Source organism: Protopterus annectens, chromosome 10.part0 (assembly GCF_019279795.1).
Source record: "Protopterus annectens isolate FY-2018-M chromosome 10.part0, PAN1.0, whole genome shotgun sequence".
NCBI lineage: Eukaryota > Metazoa > Chordata > Ceratodontiformes > Protopteridae > Protopterus > Protopterus annectens.
This window is the reverse complement of record NC_056744.1, coordinates 567,425,613-567,449,453: the sequence shown is the minus strand read 5'-3', so window position 1 is coordinate 567,449,453 and position 23,841 is coordinate 567,425,613. Positions and strand designations below refer to the sequence as shown.

Sequence of the window (23,841 nt, the reverse complement as noted above, 5' to 3'; positions counted from 1 at the left end):
TTTTTTTGTTTTTTTTTCTCTGCAAACGGACTGGATTGCCTCTAATTCTTTATAACTTTCAAGTCTTTAAAATAAGTACACTGCAAACTGACAGCTGCACCCTGATGGAAGCGGTCTTTACAGATCAAATTTCAAGCTATTGTAACTGTAATGTAGAAGTAATCCAGGCAAAGAGAATTAAGATGTTAATGAAAGCAAGAAAGGAGCACTGAAATGAAATGACTTCAAATTATTGGTCAGTCCTAGTTTGATGTGTCTTAACTTAAATGGTAAAAAAAAGTAAAGTTGAGACTACATTGTTTTTTCTGCTTTCAGTGTACAAAAGCCTACAGCACCTGGTATTCCCAGGCGGTCTCCCATCCAAGTACTAACCAGGCCTGACCCTGCTTAGCTTCCGAGATCAGACGGGATCGGGCGTGTTCAGGGTGGTATGGCCGTAGACAAAGACTGAAGCTTTTCTAGTCTCCTTTATAGCTCACTCATCAGTAGCTCAGCAGTCAGTTTTACATATATTACATTTCCTGTAATTACTGTTTGCCTCTTTCCACATTTTAAAACCACAGGGGTTCTCTTCCCTCAGGGTGATGAGTGCAGATGACATATTCAACAGTCGTGCAACACATCCAGTGTTTACTGTCCCTGCTTATTAATCTCTTCAGGCACGTTTTCATCATACATTCTCTCTGGACTGTTTCATGTGCAAAAGTCAGATGCAGGTATAGCATTACTGCTTTAACTCCCAGGAATTGTAATACTAGCTTTCTCCACTGGATTTCTTTTTTTTGCTGCAGTTATTACTGATCTCACTTGTGCACTTTCCCTTTCTTACCATCTCTCTACAAATCAGCACTTGGAACAGTTGTCTTATTTGGTAATTACACATGACAGTGTGTACTGACCTTTGACAGGCCTGCTCCACAGTAGTCCATGTACACAGTTATGAAATGAAAGGTTCAGTCTTAACAGGAATATAATAAAGGGTGAATCAGTTGGGCCTAAATGACAAATATTTGCTACAGTTATAGGTTCATAGGTAGGGACTAGGCTTTTGGCCCTATATAAGCGTAGCCAAAAATGTTCCCTGGCTTTCGCCACCCAAGAAAATTATTTTCCTGTGCCCCTGTCAAGCAGAGCCACAGAGGTGATCCCTGGGGTGAATTTCCTATTTCCCATCCAATCATCAAGATTTTCTTTAAGAGTGCTAATGAGGAGCTTTGTTTGATATATATATATATATATATATATATATATATATATATATATATATATATATAGGTAGTTTGTTCCAGAGTATGGAAAGTCTCTGGGACAGGAATCCATCTCTCCAGCATGTTCTGTTTATTGTGGTGACAAGGTTTAAGTCCCTAGAGCATGCAGCTCGGAGGAATTGGGATTTCTTTAAGTGGAGCATGTCCAACAGCTCTGGGTTTGACATAGCTTTGTATGTTAGGCAGCGATCGCCTCTGAGTAAGCGATATGCGACAGAGTAAAGCTGGAGTTTTTTGAGACTGTCTGCATAGGGCATCTGTTTGAGGCCGGTAATCCTCTGTGAGGTATTTCTGCAGCGTTTCCAGTTGTTGCAGAGGTCTTGTGAGGTACATACCAAAAGGGGCATTGTACTCTATAATGGGTTTAATGAGTGACGAGTAGAGGGGAACAATGACCTTTTTTCCCTGGATGAGAAACCCTTTGTGATGAGGTTTGCCACGTAGAAGGATTTCCTGACTACTGTGGCGATGTGATTATCAAAGGAGAGACGACTGTCCACCTGTGTCCCAAGGTCTCTTATCACACTTTCGGTGTTAAGTAGACTACCACCTATGTGGTAGTTCATGGGTACAGAGTTTTTACCAAAAGGGATGACAATGTTCTTTTTGGCATTGAGCATGAGGCCATGGCTTCGACACCAAGCATCTCCCTCTGGGAGGCCCTTTTGTAGGATGTCTACATCGTTAGGAGTTTCGATTATGGCTCCTAGTTTGCAGTCATCTGCAAATTTCATTAGCCAAAGACCTTCTGTGTTAGCCTGTATTTCAGAAAAGAAGATACCAAACAGGAAAGGACCCAGGACTGAACCCTGTGGTACTCCATTTGTCACTAGTCTGAAGTCAGATTTGGAATCTCCTACTTTCACAGTGTGGGTTCTGTCAGTGAGTCAGTTGGCAACCCATCTTGTGACATAGGGATTTATACCTCGTTTAGTGAGTTTATCTGTAATTCCAGAGTGGGGGATGGTGTTGAAAGCCTTGGCGAGATCTAGATAGGCTCTGTGAACCACCTTACCCTCGTCTACGGCTCTGGTGACTGCTTCTAAGAAGTCTATCAGGTTTTGGAGACTTGATCTGCCTTTTACAAACCCGAACTGGGTGGGGTCCAGAGTTTGGAGATTACCAATGTCTTTGTTTATAAATTCCATGATGATACGTTCCATGGCCTTGCAGACCAGGCACGTCAGGCTAATGTGGCAGTAGTTCCCGGGGTCTGTGGTGGCGCCCCCCTTGTGTAGTGGGATAACTGTCGCTGTGTGCCATTCAGCTGGCACAAAGCCTGAGGTGAGGCTATGATTGAACATGGTACTTGGGTGGGGTGCCAGTTCATTCTGTAGTTCGTGGAGAACGCAGCCTGGGATGTTGTCTGGTCCCATGGATGCTGTGTTCTTGGCTTTGGAGTGTGTGTTTTTTACCTGTGCAGCCATGATTACAGGAACTTTGCATTCTTCCAGTATGGAGATGGGCTCTTTAGGGGATATGGGGGGGGGGGGGTAAAATTAATCTGCCAGGATTTGGCAATATCAGTTGGGTTTGTATATTTAGTGCCATTGTGTTGTAACTCGGAGCAGATCTGAGTGTTGACATTGAGATTCGACAGAGCTATAGAATGCTTTGTGGTTGTCTTTAGAATCAGTGGCGATTTTGTTTTCGTAACTAGCTTTGGAGGATTTTATCAGGGATTGCAGCTTGTTACTGAGGCTGACCAGGGAGCTCCTCCACTCAAAGGATTTTACTCTCTTTTGCAACAGTTTCTTCCTTCTGTTGTACAGATTGTTTAGGGCAGTGGACCGCCAGATTGGTGTCCTTTTTTTGAGGATAGCGTCTTGGTTCTGTTTGGGATAGCACGATCCATGCACTCATGTAAGTGCTTATAAAGTGCAATTGTGTAGGATTCAGCAGTCCTAACTGTATTGTTCATCTGCATGGGTGTCATGAAGTTCACCACATAAGTCTTAAGAAGCATGAAGTTGGCTTTGGAGAATTTTTTTACCGTGGTTTCCTTAATGGGGGATGGGGCAGGATGTGGATATCTAGGGTGATTAACTTATGGTCGGATCGGACCAATGAGGCAGTGACTTCATGTGTGGAACACCAGTCACTCATGTTGGTAATGACTAGATCAAGGATAATGTTGCCCCTGGTGAGGGTGTGGATAAGTTGATACAGGGCATTGGAGTTTATGAATTCCAGAAAGCGTTGAGTGAAGGAGTTTTTACACGAGTAGTTTTCCCAGTTAATGGTGGGGTAGTTGAAGTCGCCCATTATTAGGGTGTTCGGTTGAACCCTAATATTTTCCAATACATCAAGAAAAGAGGAGTGGGAATCCTGGAGCATGGTGGGGGATGTGTAGCAAGCTATAATTTGGATTGCAGTTTTGCCCAGAATTAGTTGCACTTGGATAACCTCGGCTGCATTATGCTGAGCAACTAGCCTGGAGGTGTGGATAGCCTTAATGAATATGGACACACCTCCGCATTTGGTGTTACGGTCCAGGTTACACGGTCGAAGTGTGGTATGAGTTATAGCCTGGTAGTGCAGGGGTGCTCTCTGGAGCCTTGAACCAGGTCTCAGTCACTGCACAGATATCGATGTTCTCCATTTTAAGGAGTGCCTCGAGTGAGTGCATTTTGAGATTTAGACTTCTAGCATTGAGTAGCATCACCCTCAATTTTTGCTTGCCTGTTCCTGTTACGGTGGTGAATTTGTCATTTGAACCTTGCCTAAAAAGGCACTATAGGGGCGGCAAGAACCTTAGCCAATATCCGGAATCCCATGGGTGGCAGGTCCAGGCCATCTCTGGCAAAGCATCGTGGTCTGTTGACCATGTCATCCCAGGCAGACAGATACTGGATCCCTTTAGAATGACACCAGAAGCTTAGCCAATTGTTGAAGTCAATCATTTTGTCCTTGTACTGCGGTATCATTCTGGGCGATGGCAGAATGCTACTCAGGGCTAGGGTCATAACTGCCTGGGCTACAAGATCGGAGTGCTCTTCCATGTCTCTTTTGATGTAGTCCAGGGAGGTGCTTCTCAGGTCATTCACACCAACATGGACAATGACAGAGTCATATTTGTACTTGTTGTGGAGTGACCTGAGTGCATGGATTATGTGGCGGATCCTGGCACCAGACAGTCAGCTGACAGTAACAGTCTCCTTGTTTAGCCTGGTGAGTGGGGCATCAGTGTGCCTGACTATAGAGTCACCTATGACTAGTGTGTTGGGTACATTGTTTTGCCTTATTGGCTGTGGTTCAGTGGCACACTGAGTCTGCGGGCTATGTGTCATCTGGGTTGTGTTGGGGGGTGGAGGTTGCTTGCATTTCTGCTTTGGAGGTCTCTGTTGCTTGAGCAGATTATTACGGAGAGCCTCATCGAATGTTTTTGTGTTTCTATGTGTGGATTTTGGTGGTGTAGATTTAGTGAGATTATGTGATGAGTGTGGTGTGGTACAAGTGTTTACCTTCTCCTCTTGACTGTCAAGTTCAGTCTTGGTTGGAGAAAGCTTTACCTCCAATTTGGCTAGATAAGTGCATCTCTCACAGGTTGTAGTGTTGGGTGGTAGGAAGAGTGGGTTGTCTGTGTACATGAGGCAATTTCTACAAAACTGTTTTCCTCTAGGTAATGAGGAAGAATGAGTGCTATATTAATTGGTAGCTTATTTAGTGCTTACAAGTTCTGAACAAGTGCTGAGCATGAATAAGCAAATTTAAGTGCTAAAACTAAGAATCTGTATCTGCACTAGACGAGTTACAGGACAGAAACTAGTGCAAATGCAGGCTTTCAAATCAGAAAGTTAAGAGAGATGGAAGAGATTGCCCAAATGGCCAATAGGTTCATAGGTTGGTAGTAGGCTATCAGCCCTAGGGCCTATACAAGCCTAGCCATAACAATTCCCTGGCTATTTCTTCCCACACTATTTACTTCCCTGGACCCCTGTCTAGCAGCGCGACTGACATGATCCCCGGGGTGAATTTTCTTTCTCCCATGCAATCGTCAAGGTTCCTAGGTTATATTAATTGGTAGCTTATTTAGTGCTTACAAGTTCTGAACAAGTGCTGAGCATGAATAAGCAAATTTAAGTGCTAAAACTAAGAATCTGTATCTGCTTTAGACAAGTTACAGGACAGAAACAAGTGCAGATGTAGGCTTTCAAATCAGAAAGTTGAGAGAGATGGAAGAGATTGCCCAAACAGCCAATAACTACAATTTCTGGGCCAGAACCACTCCTTATGCGGCAGACAGGTTACCTAGTGCTTACCACTCCCACTGATAAGCTAGAAGGCTTCCCTCCAACACAGAAAGGCTTGGGGGGCTCAGAAGCTTACATACAGTCCTGGATACAGCAAATCTGTATCTGGAACACTAGTTACAGGAAAGGTAGGAAACAGGGTTACAGTTTTTTTTTTTTTTTACAGAAAAGTAGCAAAAACAGTAAAGTAGTAAAAACAATTCACATGCAGTGCAAGCTAGCACACTTGACTATGTAGCCATATTAGACCAAACACAGTTTAAATTAAAAGGGACTAAAAGCAAGTGCAGAAAGAGTTTATTAGTTAGAATGTGGTAAAGAGATGGGACTGGGGGAGTGTCCCAGATCAAATCTACAGTGGGGCAGGCAACTGCAAAAGCCACCAAATTAAAACTACAAACCAAAAATAGGGAGGGTTGGTGAGACAAAACAGTTTCAACAGAGATCTAAGCAACAACTAACAGTACAAACTCTACAACCAAAAAATATACTCAGCTCTGTATATTTGCAGATCAGTCTCTCAGAACAGTGAGACAACAGTTTCAAGAGAGATCTAAGCAACAATTAAACTCTATAACCAAAAAATATATACTCAGCTCTGTATATTTGCTGATAGTCTGGAAGGCAGTCTCTCAGAACACAGTTTCCAGCAAAAAAAAAAAAAAAAAAAAAAAAAAAAAAAATATATATATATATATAGATATATGTGTGTGTGTGTATATATATATATATATATATATAAATTAATAGAACATATTCTAAGAACAAAGCCAACATGAGAATAGAGAAAAGGATGACTACAATTAGGAGTACAGAGAACAGGCAAGAGGGTGCTGGAATTTGAGAAAACTGACAAACCAAGTTATTGAGAGCAAATAAATACAGAGGGAAAGGTAATAGAATGGAAAGTGGCTCAGAAGACATCTGGACTGCAGGCTAGAGACGGCCTTCCCTACGTGGAAGACCTGCTCTGGTAGAGTTTTTAGTTGAATCTACAACTGAAGCTGCTGTTAAAAAGGGATAATTAGTACAGCATATAGAATATTGCAACATAAGTATAGGAATAATCAGAGGAGATTAAAAAGATTGGGAAGAGAGATTGGCTGTGAGGACATATGTATGGCTCCCAAGTATGCAACAAAGTCTAAAAGATTTAGGATTTTTGCTTGGAAGTGTTTGCATAGATATTTTTATACCCCAAACAGACTCCCAATAATGTTTCCTCAGGTAGATGGCAAATGGAGGAATGATAGGGAAGAAAGAGGTAACAAACCATATGTTTTGGGAGTGTAATGAAATATTAGGTGAACAAATGGGTGTAATTAAGGAAATGATTTGTTTATTTACCTGGGATATAGGATATGAATTGCCTACACATAGTAAGGCCTTGTTAAGTTTAATTCTGGTGGGTGCCAAACAAAAGGCAATTAGTAGAAAACTGAAATCAAACTAAACCAGCTGCATTTTAGTACTAATTACAACAGGGATACAAAAAAAGAAACTGGAAATGGGATCTTTAGAAAAGGGTAGGAGCAAACTGCATAGAAAAATGGAAATTGTGAGAACAAGACATGCAGAATAAGGTTTTGGAGGAGTGAGATTTAAGAGATGGCAGGAACTGAACAATTTATGTAATGCTGGCTTGATGATAGCTATACAAAAAAATGTGATGTATAATGTTTAAGTAGGAATGTTCATATTTATTTGTTTTCTTTTACACACGCGTATGCCTGCCTATGTCAAGTGATATTTCAATAAAGGTGTTAAAAAGATTTTTTGACCTTGGAACATTTATGAATCTAAACTGATTTTGCACCTTATTCCCATAGATTGTCAAGAAATCTCTGCCTACCCCCATAATCATCCTGAATAGCATAAAGTCATTCTAAGAGAAAGAATGATGAATTAAATACAGCAAAATGATTATTACATTGAAAGTCAGTCTAGTTCTAGTGAGATACTTCTGTGCCATATTCTGCCTAAAACAGGTCATTAGACAATAAAGTCAAACCTTATCATGCTACTCAGTGGGTAAAAGCAATTAACAAGCAGGCCTGTTCAAATGTATGGCATACCTACTTGTGTGTGTGTGTGTGTGTGTGTGTGTGTGTGTGGGGTGTCAAAGAACTGTGTCATGGCTACCCACCCGGTGTTGTGAAAGGTGACAATTATCACCACTACTAAAGTGACATCCCAACTCCATGTGTAAAAATGAGAAAAAGGGGTTATGGATTGAGGAACAGCTGGATGGATGGTACAGCATCTCTCTCAACAGTACGTAGTACGTAAAGAATGTAATGTCTTATTCCGCTTCTTGCATTGTTGTCTTTACTGATATTGATTCCGGGTTGTAGCTGAAGAATCAGACCAGCCCGTAAACAAGCACTGAGTAAATAAACTCTACAGCACTTTGCAGTACATCCCTGGTTTTGCCTCATATTTTGCCCTGTCCCTCACAAAATGTTATATTTTCTGGTGAATCACTCAGGATCATACTTTTTAATTTTCCGGGATTTTATAGAATGTCCAGATTACCTCCTATATTTGATCGGGTCTTCATGAAATTTGTGAATTTCTGGAAAACCACTGAGGATTCGACTCACTAAATGGTAAGATATTTCAGTCTGAGACTTCACAGCCTTCAGAAAATGCATGCCAATGCAAAACCAAACTGTTATTCTAACAGCTTTCTTAGTTTTTAAGAGTAATATTTAAAATCAATCCCCGATTTTGACCCTTTATTCCCCAATATTTTTGGATCTGTCTAGATTTCTTAAACAAAAGCTGAAAGTTACTCAGAGGAGTAATGTCAGTCACTAATGCCAGGACTTTAACGTTTCACACTTCTGTTGTTCAGAAAATTCTATTACAATTTTTAAAGAATAAGTAATGTTTAAAAAATATTCCTGGTTGTTTTGAGCTTTTATACCCATTACTTCTGGGGTTCTCCAAAATTCTTGAGGAAAGAACTTGGCGGGTAATCTTCAGAAACACCCGCATAAGCATTTCCATGGTAAATGCGTGCTTGGGCAGCAAGAAAGGATTACTCAAATCATCTCCTGCTGGCTGCCAAAGCTTGAAGTTATCTCGAAAATGCCAATGGGAATGTTTCTATGTAATCACTACTCCAGCAGCAGTTTCTGGGCACACTGGCCAGCTACTGAAATTGGGGGTGAAAGGCACTCACACTCCTCACCCTACGGTTCTAGCACCCATGTCACCTTCCCATTTTTATTGGGACAGAATCTTCAAATAACTGAAAGTCATAGTGCATTTCCATGTGATGGCATGGCAACTTTTTGAAAGCATAGTTTACAATTTCAACTGCTATCCTGTCACTCAAGTCTCTGGGAATATGACATGCATAGTACTGTGATAATAAATTTATTACAAGGTTACAAATGACAGACCTCTGAAATCCAAGTGGGAAGTGGGTTTTATGCTCTCATTCATAATTCAAGAAAAAGGAGTACCACCCAGTTAACCACGATTGTACCGGTGACCAAATGCTTCCAGTTCAAGTATAACAAAACATTCAAATGGCACTCAATAAGTCTGTGCATGGAATATGGCAAGACATGCCAGTGCTGCACACAATGTGTATAATAAAACCTACTAAGTATACTTACAGTTTATGTAAACATATCATACCTTAAAAGAGCCTGTGAGACCTCAGAGAATTATATTACAAAAAAGGTTATAGACAGCCTACTCCGAATCATCCACGGCTACCGTTCAGCAGGTGCACGTATGAGTCTTAAACCCTATCTATATCACACCCTGCATGATACAAGAGACAATCACCTTGCAAACTACCCACAAATAAATAAAAAGGAAAGACAAATTAAATAAAATTGTGAGCAGAGAAATGTTTTGAAAACAGACTTTCTTGAAGTAGTCTGCACTAGGACAAAAAACTAGTATAGCTAGCTTAACAAATGAAGAAATACAAGGGACGTACAAATCAGACTTCCAGAGAGTGTGCCAGTCACTTCACTGTATCAGACATGCACTTTCCGTGTATCATATCTGCATACCATACTCAACCACAGAAAATTTACATACAAGTTATTAAAAGAAAAGAGAACTTAAAAAACTTTGCTCTAAACAAAATTGTACAGCAGCACTACAGCACTGTGTGTGGTGTGATGGCTTTACACATACCAGCAAGAGTTATTGCCTCAGGCTCCACCAAAGGGGGCAGTCAGTGTTATCATGACAAAACTGCAAAAAAAACATGTTCCAGCATCTACAAGAAACAAACTTCCACCATAAAGAACAATTAACACCATTCATGTGAAAATCATTTACTGCACCACATGATACAAAAGCTTCAAACATAAAATTCCTTCATTCTGGATGAAATCACAGGTTGCATGACAACTACTGTTGAACCAGTTCTGTTGCCCAGCATTCTAATGATGTATCCCAGTTCCAGCATAAATAAAGTGTCCCCACTGTGGATGTTCCCAACATGACTGAATATTTTTGAGAGACTCCTGTTTTACTTGTTTAAACCAGTTATTTTGGAAGACTTCAACTGTCCTTGTCTGCATAAACTGCATTTTACTAATCTTTCTGAGAATACTGGAAGAATCAGCATGAATTACAGCGTATGTTGTCTATATCCTGTGCAAAATCATATGCCACTATTTACAGCTGCACAATAGAACTAGGCAGCTGTAGACAAAACAGAGGTGTACTACGTCAAAAGTGAGACCAACTTGTTTGTGTGTGCTGCTATATTAAGTCCCAAGCTGCACAGGGAGACTTTTAAAAGCTTGCTCCAAATTCAGCACTTCTCAAACACTTCACAGTTTTAGGAGGGATGGAGCATACGTTTGAAAACCAATTAGAGGTGTGCCTCAAAGAATCAGGACATCTGAAACCCATTTTCTATGGATAATTCTTTCTTCTCTATTAATTTGAGCAGAGTAGAAAAAATGATGTACTGCCTCTTTAAAATTCACATACTAGCCTCTAATCGAGTGCAGCAAGTTCAAAATTTCCACGTACAATACAACACGTTCAATTAACCATCCATGGCAGTAAAAAAAAAAAAAAAAAAAAATGAAAACATGAAATGGGTACTGAAATTGCATGCATCCTAGTTCAGACTTGTCTGTTCTAGTCTGATGTATTTTAAGGTGTTGAAGGGAAGCTTTCTAGCTTATCAGTGGGAGTGGTAAGCACTAGGTAATTTGTCTACCACATAATGAGTGGTTCTGGCCCAGAAATTGTAGTTATTGGCTGTTTGGGCAATCTCTTCCATCTCTCTCAACTTTCTGATTTGAAAGCCTACATCTGCACTTGTTTCTGTCCTGTAACTTGTCTAAAGCAGATACAGATTCATAGTTTTAGCACTTAAATTTGCTTATTCGTGCTCAGCACTTGTTCAGAACTTGTAAGCACTAAATACGCTACTAATTACTATAGCACTCAACCTTCCTCATTACCTAGAGGAAAACAGTTTTTGTGCTTTTCTCACTTGCTTAGAGAAAAACAGCTCTTGTACTCACTTTCCTCACTAATCTAGAGGAAAATAGTTTTTTATTCAGGCATGTCCAAGGGTCAGCTCCCAGTGTTCTCTACTATCTGATGAATCTGTGCATCTTAGGGCAATGTACACAGACAACCCTCTCCTCCTACCACCCAACACTGCAACCTGTGAAAGATGCACTTATCTAACCACACTGGAGGTAAAGCTCTCTCCAACCAAAACTGAACTTGACAGTCATGAGGAGAAGGTAAACATTTGCACCACACCACACATCACATAGTCTCACTAAATCTACACCAACAAAATCCAAACACAGTAACACAAAAACATTCACGGAGGCTCTCAATAATAATCTGTCTAAGCAACAGAGCCCTCCAAAGCAGAAACGCAAGCAACCTCCATCCCCCAACACAACCCAAATGACACAGCCCACAGACTCAGTGTGCCACTCAACCACAGCCAATAAGGCAAAACAACATACCCAACACACTAGTCATAGGTGATTCTATAGTCAGGCACACTGATGTCCCACTCACCAGGCTAAACAAGGAGAAGGTTACTGTCAGCTGCCTGTCAGGTGCCAGGATCCGCCACATAACCCACGCACTCAGATCACTCCACAAGTACAAATATGACTCTGTCGTTCTCCATGTTGGTATGAATGACCCGAGACGTACCTCCCTGGACTACATCAAAATAGACATGGAAGAGCTCTCCGATCTTGTAGCCCAGGCAGGTATGACCCTAGCCCTGAGTAGCATTCTGTCATCGCCCAGAATGATACCGCAGTACAAGGACAACATGACTGACTTCAACAATTGGCTAAGCTTCTGGTGTCATTCTAAAGGGATCCAATATCTGTCTGCTTGGGATGACATGGTCGACAGACCATGATGCTTTGCCACAGATAGCCTGCACCTGTCGCCCCTGGGATTCCAGATACTGGCTAAGGCTCTTGCTGCCCCTATAGTGCCTTTTTTAGGCAAGGTTCAAATAAAAAATTCACCACCGTAACAGGAACAGGCAAGCAAAAACTGAGGGTAATGCTACTCAATGCTAGAAGTCTAAATCTCAAAATGCACTCACTCGAGGCACTCCTTAAAATGGAGAACACAGATATCTGTGCAGTGACTGAGACCTGGTTCAAGGCTCCAGAGAGCACCCCTGCACTACCAGGCTATAACTCATACCACACTTTTCGGCCATGTAATCTGGACCGAAACACCAAAGGCAGAGGTGTGTCCATATTCATTAAGGCTATCCACACCTCCAGGCTAGTTGCTCAGAATAATGCATCCGAGGTTATCCAAGTGCAACTAACTCTGGGCAAAACTGCAATCCAAATTATAGCTTGCTACAGATCCCCCACCATACCCCAGGATTCCCACTCCTCTTTTTTGATGTACTGGAAAATATTAGGGTTCAACCAAACACCCTAATAATGGGCGACTTCAACTACCCCACCATTAACTGGGAAAACTACTTGTGTACTAACTCCTTAGCTCAAGGCTTTCTGGAATTCATAAACTCCAATACCCTGGATCAACTTATCCACACCCCCACCAGGGGCAGCAATATCCTAGACCTAGTCATTACCAACATGAGTGACGTGTTCCACACCTGAAATCAACTCCTCGTTGGTCCGATACGACCATAAGCTAATCACCCTTGATATCCACATTCCGCCCCCACCCCCCATTAAGGAAACCACAGTAAAAACTTTCTCCAAAGCCAACGTTATGCTTCTTAAGACAGAAGTGGTGAACTTCATGACAGTCATGCAGATGGACAATACAGTTACAACTGCTGAATCCTACACAAATGCACTCTAAGCACTGACACGAGTGCATGGATCATGCTATCCCAAACAGAACCAAGACGCTATCCTCCAAAAAAGGAAGTCAATCTGGTGGTCCCCTCCCCTGCCATAAACAAACTGTACAACAGAAGGAAGAAACTGTTGCAAAAGAGAGTAAAATCCCATGAGTGGAGGAGCTCCCTGGTCAGCCTTAGTAAGAAGCTGAGATCCCTTATAAGATCCTCCAAAGCTAGCTACGAAAACAAAATCGCCACTAATTCTAAGGACAACCACAAAGCATTCTATAGCTATGTCAAGAATCTCGATGGCAACACCCAGATCTGCTCCGAGTTACAGCAAAACAGCACAAAAATTACAGAACCAACTGATATTGCCAACATCCTGGCAGATAAGTTCAGTGCTAACTTTATACACCCCATCACCCCCTAAAGGGCCCATATCTATACAGGAAGAATGCAGAGTCCCTGTAATCAACTACGCAGGTAAAAACTGCACTCTCTAAAACATCCATGGGACCAGACAACATCCCAGGTTGCGTTTTTACACGAACTTCAGAATGAACTGGGTCCCCACTTAAGCACCATGTTCAATAATAGTCTCGCATCAGGCTTTGTGCCCACTGAATGGCGCACAGCAACAGTTATCCCACTCCACAAAGGGGGAGCCACCACTGATCCCGGAAACTATTGACCTATTAGCCTGACAAGCCTGGTCTGCAAGGCCATGGAATGTATCATCATGGAACTCAAAGACATTGGTAACCTCCAAACTCTGGATCCCACCCAGTTCGGGTTTGTGAAAGGCAGATCATGCCTCTTGAACCTGATCAACTTCTTTGAGGCAGTCACCAAAGCCGTAGATGAGGGTAAGGTGGTTCACACAGCCTATCTTGACCTCGCCAAGGCTTTTGACACCATCCCCCATTCTGGAATTATAGCTAAACTCACTAAACTAGGTATAAATCCCTACGTCACAAGATGGGTTGCCATCTGGCTCACTGACAGAACCCACACTGTAAAAGTTGCAGACTCCAAATCTGACCTCAAAGCAGTGACAAGTGGGGCACCACAGGGTTCCATCCTGGGACCTCTCCTGTTTGGTATCTACTTCTATGAAGTACAGGCTAACACAGAAGGCCTCTGGCTAACGAAGTTTGCAGATGACTGCAAACTAGGAGCCATAGTCAAGTCCCCAAATGATGTGGACATCCTACAGAAGGGCCTCACTGAGACAGATTCCTGGTGTCACAGCCATGGCCTCAAGCTCAATGCCAAAAAGTGCAGTGTCATCCCCTTTGGTAAAAACTCTGTACCCATAAACTACCACATAGGTAGCAATCTACTTAACACCGAATGTGTGATAAGAGACCTTGGGACCCAGGTGGACAGTAGTCTCTCCTTTGATAGCCACATCGCCACAGTAGTCAGGAAGTCCTTCTACGCAGGGATGTCGGGAGGCATACTCACTGTACTGATTTCAGTACAACTTCTTTAGAAGAGGGGGTAGCTTTTTTAATTAAAAAAATTACATATTTTTCTTTTTTAAAACAGTGTTGACTCCTTGACTCCTTAAGTATTTTTAAAACAGCGTTCTCTTAAGGATGCGGACTCCTTTAAATTACATTTTTTAAGGATGCTGGGTGCCAGAACAATAAAGCAATTGCAATTGCAGCAGATCCAGCACATGGGTACATACCAGTCAGTCGGAACTGAGCTCACATCACGTCATGTCCGACTGGCTGCGAGTGGGAAATGTACATAGTAGTGATAGCTTGAATGGTTGTAGTGGAGGGGCAAAGCAATCAGGTGAACGAAATTGTTGTGGTGAAGACAATCGGGTAATTATCAGGTAAGTAGAGTGTTGTGTGTGAACGGATTATCAGGTAAAGAGTGTGTTTGAACAGCGTGAATGGATTATCAGGTAAGGAATATGTGCATGTGAACAGCGTGAATGGATTACCAGGTAAGGAGTGTGTGTATGTGAGCTCACATCACGTCATGTCTGGCTGGCTGCGAGTGGGAAATGTGCATAGTAGTGATAGCTTGAATGGTTGTAGTGGAGGGGCAAAGCAATCAGGTGAACGGAATCATTGTGGTGAAGACAATCGGGTAATTATCAGGTAAGTAGAGTGTTGTGTGTGAACGGATCATCAGGTAAGGAGTGTGTGCATGTGAACAGCGTGAATGGATTACCAGGTAAGGAGTGTGTGTATGTGAATGGATTATCAGGTAAGGAGTGTGTGTGTGTGTGTGTGTGTGTGTGTGTGTGTGTGTGAATGGATTATCAGGTAAGGAGTTTGTGTGTGTGAATGGATCATCAGGTAAGGAGTTGGTGTGTGTGAATGGATCATCAGGTAAGGAGTTTGTGTGTGTGAATGGATCATCAGGTAAGGAGTTTGTGTGTGTGAATGGATCATCAGGTAAGGAGTTTGTGTGTGTGAATGGATCATCAGGTAAGGAGTTTGTGTGTGTGAATGGATCATCAGGTAAGGAGTTTGTGTGTGTGAATGGATCATCAGGTAAGGAGTTTGTGTGTGTGAATGGATCATCAGGTAAGGAGTGTGCGTGTGTGAATGGATCATCAGGTAAGGAGTGTGTGTGTGAATGGATCATCAGGTAAGGAGTGTGTGTGTGTGTGAATGGATCATCAGGTAAGGAGTGTGTGTGTGAATGGATCATCAGGTAAGGAGTGTGTGTGTGTGAATGGATCATCAGGTAAGGAGTGTGTGTGTGTGAATGGATCATCAGGTAAGGAGTGTGTGTGTGTGTGTGTGTGTGTGTGTGTGTGTGTGTGTGTGTGTGTGTGTGTGTGAATGGATCATCAGATAAGGAGTGTGTGTGTGTGTATGTGTGTGTGTGTGTGAATGGATCATCAGATAAGGAGTGTGTGTGTGTGAATGGATCATCAGATAAGGAGTGTGTGTGTGTGTGTGAGAATGGATTATCAGGTAAGGAGTGTGTGTGTGTGTGAATAGATTATCAGGTAGGGAGTGTGTGTGTGTGAATAGATTATCAGGTAAGGAGTGTGTGTGTGTCTGTGTGTGAATAGATCATTAGGTAAGGAGTGTGTGTGTGAATGGATTATCAGGTAAGGAGTGTGTGTGAACAGCGTGAATGGATTATCAGGTAAGGAGTGTGTGTGTGAACAGCATGAATGGATTATCAGGTAAGGAGTGTGTGTGTGTGTGTGTGTGTGTGTGTGTGTGTGTGTGTGCGTGCGAGTGAGAAAATGCCCCCCACATAATACACCTGCTGGCCTTAGGTGTTTAGGCTCAAACCCTGTACCTTTGCCTCAGGGTAAAAAGAGCCTAAAGTTCCTAACCACCACCATTTCTGAACTTTGTTCAGATTTTTTTTCTAACAGTTGTGAGCTATGGTGAGAAGTGAGAACTTAAGTTGTATTCCCCAGCTATGGTGTGAAGTGAGAAATGAATTTGTATTCCCTCATTATTGGCTTTGTTTGTCCAGGTTTTCTGTGCTAAGAGGTTGAGAGCTATCTAAATGATAGCCATTAAGTTTCAGTCTTCCTATTTTTCAAACTGCTGATTTAGCATAGTGGTATGTTGCACTGACTGTAGTGCATATGGTTCTGGGTTCAAGACATGCATGGTGGTAACACAGCATTTTATTCTGGCAACTTTCCAAAATTATACAAGCAAGGTTTAAAATCTGTCCCTGGTTTTTGGGATTTTGCCCCCACCCCCCCATAAATGTTGGCTTTTTCCAGATTTCTTGTGCTGTAAAGTTCAGAAATACAGCTGAGTGTTGAGTACATTTTACAAGGAGCTGAGAGCTGCAGGGGAACTAAAGCTTAGTGCTGCTTATGCTGAGTCTGCTTGTATTGTTAATAGCAGAACAGGTAGTGTACTTGCTTTTGATGTAGAAGGGTGTGGGTTCTTCTCCCACAGTAGGTAGATGCATTGCTGATACTGTACTGTGTTGTAAAGGGGTGGATGCTGTAATCCTTTTTGGCAAAGATATCTAGTAGTAACTATGAACCTGTTATCAGTTTGCCATCCATTCCCTATTGCAATATTACTAGCGTAACTTTTTTTTATAATGCAACATAGGCAATTTATTCCTCAAGGGCAACAGGCACTTTTATTTGTGGATGAAACAATGAGATATAAAGTTGTTTGCTAGCAGCAACCTCTTCATTAGTTACAGATTTCTTTAATGTGGAATTATGTAGATGGCTTTTACTGGTTCAGAGATTGTGCATATTTACTGATACTGGTGGACTGTAGAAATTTGAACTATACTGTATTGTACAAGGAATATAATTTAATACAATCAGGAAGGTGCATCAAAGAGCACATGTAAGTTTCATGTGCAAGGGGCCTATGATTTGAAAACATCCCAAAGTTAATCTTTATCTACCACTGGTAAAATGTATTTTCTTTGAATGTGGGTTTCAGTGCTGTTTCAATGAATGTAAGTTTCAAGGGCAGAGAAGTTTTTTAAGTCTAGTTTCATTGTGAGACTGCATTGCTTTGTTTAGCAAATATTTACTGGTGTTCGTGCTGTAAAATGCAAAATAAAACTTTTCTGGCAAATCATTTAGGAATGAAGTCACTAAATAATGACGGACGTTAAGTTTCAGATGTCATAATCTTCAGAAAAATGCATGCTAAAGCAAGACCTGTTATTCTATCAACAGTCTTAAGTTTATACAAGATAAATTTTTAGTAATTTGTATGTTCCCCCAATATATTTGGCCTTGTCCCAATTTCCTGCATTAAGAGTTTGAAAGGTATTGTTGTTGCTTCTTTCGGCATTTCCCGGTTAGGGGTCGCCACAGCGGAACTCCGGTCCGCTAATGATTGGCAGTAGATTTTTACGTGCAGAGTTGCCAGCTCTGAGACACAACCTTCAACGAGGGTATGCCCATTCATGCATGTCTCCACACAGAAGATGTTCTAGCTGAGAATCGAACAGGACAACGTCTTACTGTGAGGCGACAACGCTACCGCAGCACCACCACCGCAGGATATGAGGTTGAAAGGTATGTGCAAACAAATTGCTTTATAGAATTAGGAATATCCAAACCTCTAAAGTGTCCCCAATTTTGGCTCAAAATGTTGCTCTCCCCCTAATAATCCCTCCGCAAAATAGCAATTTTGGAAGAAAACGTGGAGAGTTTACAATTATAAATAACTTTAATGATCAGAGTTATACATTAATTTTGTCAGCTGCTCAAGTTAACAGTGCTCATATTAAAATGGCGTCCCTTCTTTGACAGGTTCCCAGCTGCATTGTCTGGCAATTTTATATTTTTGCATCACATTTTTGGTCCGTTTTTCATAAAATTGCAGTTTTCTGGCAAGTTAGTGGCAAATCATTAAAGACTGAAATTAGAAAATAATGGCAGACATTTGAGTTTCAGATTTCATACCTTTCAGAAAATTCGTACTAATGCAAGACCTGCTACTATTCTATTATCTTTCTAAGTTTATAAGAGCAATAATTTAAAAAAATGTCCTTATTTTTGGGCTTGTGTGTCTCACAATGGAGTTTCCTATGACTAATATGCTGGGTTTATGGTTAGGCCTTAGTGGTTGCGAGACACTGGTGTGTGGACTATGCATGGTATCTGGTGTGGTGGGTTATGGAGTTCTCATGTGTTTTTGCCTCTGAGGTCTCCTTTGTTTGGGTTTGTTTTTGTTGAGAACCTCCTCATTTTTCTAGAAAATCATTGAAGGCTGAAGTTGCTAAATAATGACAGACATTTGAGTTTCAGACTTCATGTCCTTTAGAAAAATTCATACTAGCACAAATCCTGTTATTCTAGCAACTTTCTAAGTTCACGAGAGCATTATTTAATATCTGCCCCTGTTTATTTTAGGCTTTGTCCATATTTCTTGCACTAAGAGGTAGGTAGGTGTGTGTGTGTGTGTGTGTGTGTGTGTGTGTGTGTGTGTGAATGAAAACACCCTAGTTAGGGGTAGTAGGTGGTTAGTAATTTACTCAAGCTCAAAACCTGTACCTTAGTTACAGAAAACTAAAGCATGAATCCTCTACCCCAACTACCACGCTGCATTTTTCAAAGAACCGACTTTCAGGTTAATTTTCAATTCAAGGAACCGAGTTTGAGTGAATCTATATAATATTACTGAAGAGGCATTACAGCAAATGCCTCATCGACACTAAAAGAGCGAACCGTGAATTACGAGAAAGGCCGTAGTTTGGCTGGGGAGGGGGGGTAGCAGTTTGACAGCTGTGAGTACAAATTTGAAAATCCTAGCTACACCCCTGCTTCTGTGTGGCACACCTCATCATAAAAGGGTTCTCATCCAGGAAAAAAAAAAAAAAGAGGTCATTGCTCCCCTCTACTCGACACTCAGACCCATTAGAGTACTAATGCCCCTTTTGGAATGTACCTCACAAGACATCTGCAGCAACTGGAAAGGCCACAGAAGTACCTCACAAAGAGGATTACTGGCCTCAAACAAATGCCCTACACTGACCGCCTCAAAAAACTCCAGCTTTACTCCGTAGCATATTGCCTACTCTGAGGTGATCTCTGCCTAACATATAAAGCTGTCTCAAACCCAGAGCTGTTGGACATGCTACACCTAAAGAAATCCCAATCCCACCGAGCTACACGCTCTAGGGACCTAAACCTTGTCACCACAATAAACAAGACATGCTGGAGGGATAGATTCCTTTCCCAGAGACTTTCCATACTCTGGAACAGGCTACCCATCTATGTCAAGCAAAGTTCTTCATTAGCACTCCAAGAAAAATCTTGATGAGTGGATGGGAAATGGGAAATACACCCCGGGGATCACTTCTGTGTCTCTGCTCGACAGTGGCACAGGAAATTAACTTTCTTGGGTGGCGTAAGCCAGGGAACCTTGTTGGCTAGGCTTACGTAGGCCCTTGGGCCGATAGCCTAGTACCTACCTATCAACCTATGAAATGCTTACTGTAGAAACAGCAGACATTTTCTAATCAAAACAGTAAAAGTAAAGAAGAGGCTGCAATGCCCTCTGCTGTGTCAGTGTGCAAAAGCCTACACCACCTGTTATTCCCAGGCGGTCTCCCATCCAAGTACTAACCAGGTCCGACCCTGCTTAGCTTCCAAGATCAGACAAGATTGGGCATATTCAGGGTGGTATGGCCGTAGGCAAAGACTAAAGCTTTTCTGGTGGCCTTTAGAGCTCACGGCTCACTAGTCATTTTCATATGCACTGCTTTCTTTTCAGATTCCTCTTTTCAGGTTGTGACCACTTAAAATGGACAATCCTAGGGATTTTTTTTGTTTTGAAAAAAAAAAAAAAATCTCTTGTTTTCCTGCCTTACTGAACTAGAGTAGTCCAGTTTCAGAGTTGCTGATCCCTGGGCTTTGTTTTTAGTTCCTGTTACTGATCCATTGCCTTATTAGGAAGGAGGGAAGTTTCTTTGCTTACCAGTGGGAGTGGGAAGCACTGAGTGGCCTTTTTGTCCGATTTGGTGAAGTTTCAGCCAGAAACTAGTAGTCCATTGGTCGTTTTGGGCCAATTCCTAGCTCCTTTCAGCCCCCTGCTATAAAGCACGCTAAACGCGCGTTTTCCAGCTTGTACCAACTCAGCACAGATCCTCGTGGTGGCCTGCAGAGTGATCCAAGCAGCAGAGAGCTAAAAGAGTGACTTTCTACCAGATATAAGTATTTTTTGTGGCTTTCCCCACTGTTATTAAGCTAGCGACTGCATTTCGCCTGTTTTACTGCTTCAAGTGATTTCTGCATTTTACACTGTTTATTGCACTTTAAGTTACTAATTGTTGCAAATTGTTTCTGTAGGCTACACACTAAAGTGTGCTAGCCGATTTATAGCATTTACTGTCTGTTTTTTTCCTTGTCTCTGTAAAAAAAAATTCCTAGCTCCTTTCAGCCCCCTGCTATAAAACAAGCTAAACACGCATTTTCCAGCTTGTACCAACTCAGCACAGATCCTCGTGGTGGCCTGCAGAGTGATCCAAGCAGCAGAGAGCTAAAAGAGTGACTTTCTACCAGATATAAGTATTTTTTGTGGATTTCCCACTGTTATTTAAGCTAGCGACTGCATTTCGCCTGTTTTACTGCTACTTTAAGTGATTTCTGCATTTTACACTGTTTATTGCACTTTAAGTTACTAATTGTTGCAAATTGTTTCTGTAGGCTACATACTAAAGTGCGCTAGCCGATTTACAGCATTTATAGCATTTACTGTCTGTTTTTTTCCTTGTCTCTGTAATAAAACAAAAAAATCTCTTGTTTTCCGCCTTACTGAACTAGAGTAGTCCATTTTCAGAGGTGCTGATCCCTGGTCATTAGCTTTAGTTCCAGTTTGTGATCCATTGCCACACTAGGAAGAAGGGAAGTTTCTTTGCTTACCAGTGGGAGTGGGAAGCACTGAGCGCCTTTTGTCCGATTTGGTGAAGTTTCAGCCAGAAACTAGTAGTCCATTGGTCGTTTTGGGCCAATTCCTAGCTCCCTTCAACCCCTGCTATAAAACACGCTAAACGCGCGAAGCTGATTTAGTGAGTTACCACTGTTGCACACAAGAGCAGCGGTTAAACAAGGTTAAACTATTTGGGCCATCTAAATTCCACTCTTCCAATTTTCCCTTAGAACTACCTTCCTCGAGCTGTACTGCTGATCTAACCAGCATATCCTATAACTGAAAAGTTCATCTCTACTTGATTCCCAAGTAGACTATTCTCTATCTGTAAAGCCTAGCACTTACTCCTACAGTACTTGCACCTTGATAAAGCACTCTTATTATAGATAGTACCCCACCAGCCTAAAACCCACTTCCCGGAGTCCTTTGAAAGTCTCTATCTACTACTTCTAGTATGTCGAGGGATCAGTTGCTAGTGTCCTCTCCAGCTCAACTGGTGAACCTGGGAATATTGAGGCAATGTTACAATTGCCTCATGTACACAGACAATCCTCTCCTTCTCCCACAAAACACAAATACATGTGAGAGATGCAACTATACGGCCAAACTGGAGGCTGAGCTCTCTCAACATAGGACTGGCAAGACCAGACAGGAGGAGAAGGTAACCACACACAATACATACCCAGTCACACATGGTACCATCACAACTTCAAATCATACACATACTCACACAAAGACATACTCGGAGGCTCTGATCAAAAATGTACCAAAACAGCAGAGGCCACCAAAGCAGACACCCAAACAACTACCACCTCACGACCCAACACATGCAACACATAGACCACACAGTCAGAGTGTCAAACAGTCACAGCCCTTAAGATCAAACAAAATGCCAGACACACTTGTCATTGGTGATTCCATAGTCAGACACACTGACGTCCCGCTCACTAGACTGAGTAAAGAGAAGGTCACAGTAAGCTGCCTGTCGGGCGCTAGAATCCGCCACATAACGCAAGCACTCAGGTCTCTCAACAGTAGGTACAAGTACGACTCAGTCATTGTCCACGCTGGTGTCAACGACCTGAGACGTACCTCCTTGGACTACATGAAAAGGGACATCGAGGAGCTCTCTGATTATGTAGCCCAGGCAGGTATGACCCTGACCTTGAGCAGTATCCTACCTTCACCTAGAATGATGCCACAATACAGTGATAAGATGATCAGCTTTAATAATTGGCTTAAATTCTGGTGTCATTCAAAGGGGATCCAATGTCTGTCTGCCTGGGATGACATGCTGGACAAGCCACGCTGCTTCAAGGGATGGCTTGCACCTGTCACCCTGGGCTTCCGGATATTGGCAAAGGCTCTTGCCACCCCATAGTGCCTTTTTAGGCAAGGCTCAAATTCTAAACCTACCACCCTAGAACACCAAAAGGAAAAAACTAAGGGTAATGCTGCTCAATGCCAAAGTCTCAATCTCAAGATGCACGCACTCGAGGCCCTTCTCAATATGGAGAACATTGATGTCTGTGCTGTGACAGAAACCTGGTTCAAGGCTCCTGAGAGCACCCCAGCACTAACAGGTTTCACCTCATATCATGCGTTCGCCCCAAAATCCGGACAACACCAAGAAAGGAGGGGTGTCCATATTCATAAAGGACACCCACACCTCAAGGTTGGTGGCAACGACGATGCATCGGAGACCATCCAGGTGCAATTAACCATAGGCAAGACTGCTCTGCAATTTGTAGCATGTTACAGGCCACCCTCTCAAACTCAGGAACCTCACATGGCCTTCCTGAAAACATTGGAGGGATAAATGTATCTCCAAACACCATCATACTAGGTGACTTCAACTACCCTAATATAGACTGGGAACACTACTCAAGCCCGAACACTCTAACCCAAAGATTCCTGGAGTTCATAAACTCAAATGCCATGGAACAACTAGTCACCATCCCCACAAGAGGAGAAAACATACTTGATCTCATCATCACGAACATGGGATCAAAATGATCAACACCGAAGTATACCCCTCACTGGTGAGATCAGATCATAAACTAATCTCGCTGGAGGTCCTCATCCCGCCCCACCTGAAACAAAAAGACCACAGTGAAAAACTTCTCAAAAGCCGATTTCACACTTCTAAAAACTAGTGTGGTATCCTTTAAGGCCCCTGAGCCAGTGGTAAACATTACTCAAACCGCTGAATCACTTACAAATGCCTTCTACCAGCACCTACAGGACTGCATGGATCAGGCAATCCCAAACAAAACTAAGACTCTCTGTACCAAAGGCAAGCGTCCAGTCTGGTGGACCCCAGCCATAAACAAGCTCTACAACAAAAGGAGGAAGCTACTACAAGATAGAGCAAAATCCTTGAAAGGTAAGACACCTTTGATCATTATAAGTAAAAAACTAAGAGCTCTCATAAAATCATCCAAGGCAAATTTTGAGAGAAAAATCGCCAAGGACTCTAAAGACAATCATAAGGCCTTCTTTAGCTATGTTAGAAACCTAGGAGGAAACTCCCAGATATGCTCAGAATTAGTTCAAAATGATGTGAAAATTACTGAACCTACACACATTGCCAACATACTGGCTGACAGGTTCAGTGCAAACTTCTCCCCCCCTCGCCC

General features: G+C 42.1%; 2 non-coding genes across 2 annotated transcripts; both read right to left on the bottom strand.

The window, feature by feature from the left end:
• Nucleotides 1–323: 323 nt before the first annotated feature.
• LOC122814706 lies at nucleotides 324–442 on the bottom strand. The gene has a single exon (XR_006366899.1). It is a non-coding gene; the product is annotated as a 5S ribosomal RNA (ribosomal RNA).
• Nucleotides 443–19,851: 19,409 nt separating this feature from the next.
• On the bottom strand, nucleotides 19,852–19,970 carry LOC122814534. The gene has a single exon (XR_006366797.1). It is a non-coding gene; the product is annotated as a 5S ribosomal RNA (ribosomal RNA).
• Nucleotides 19,971–23,841: the final 3,871 nt, after the last annotated feature.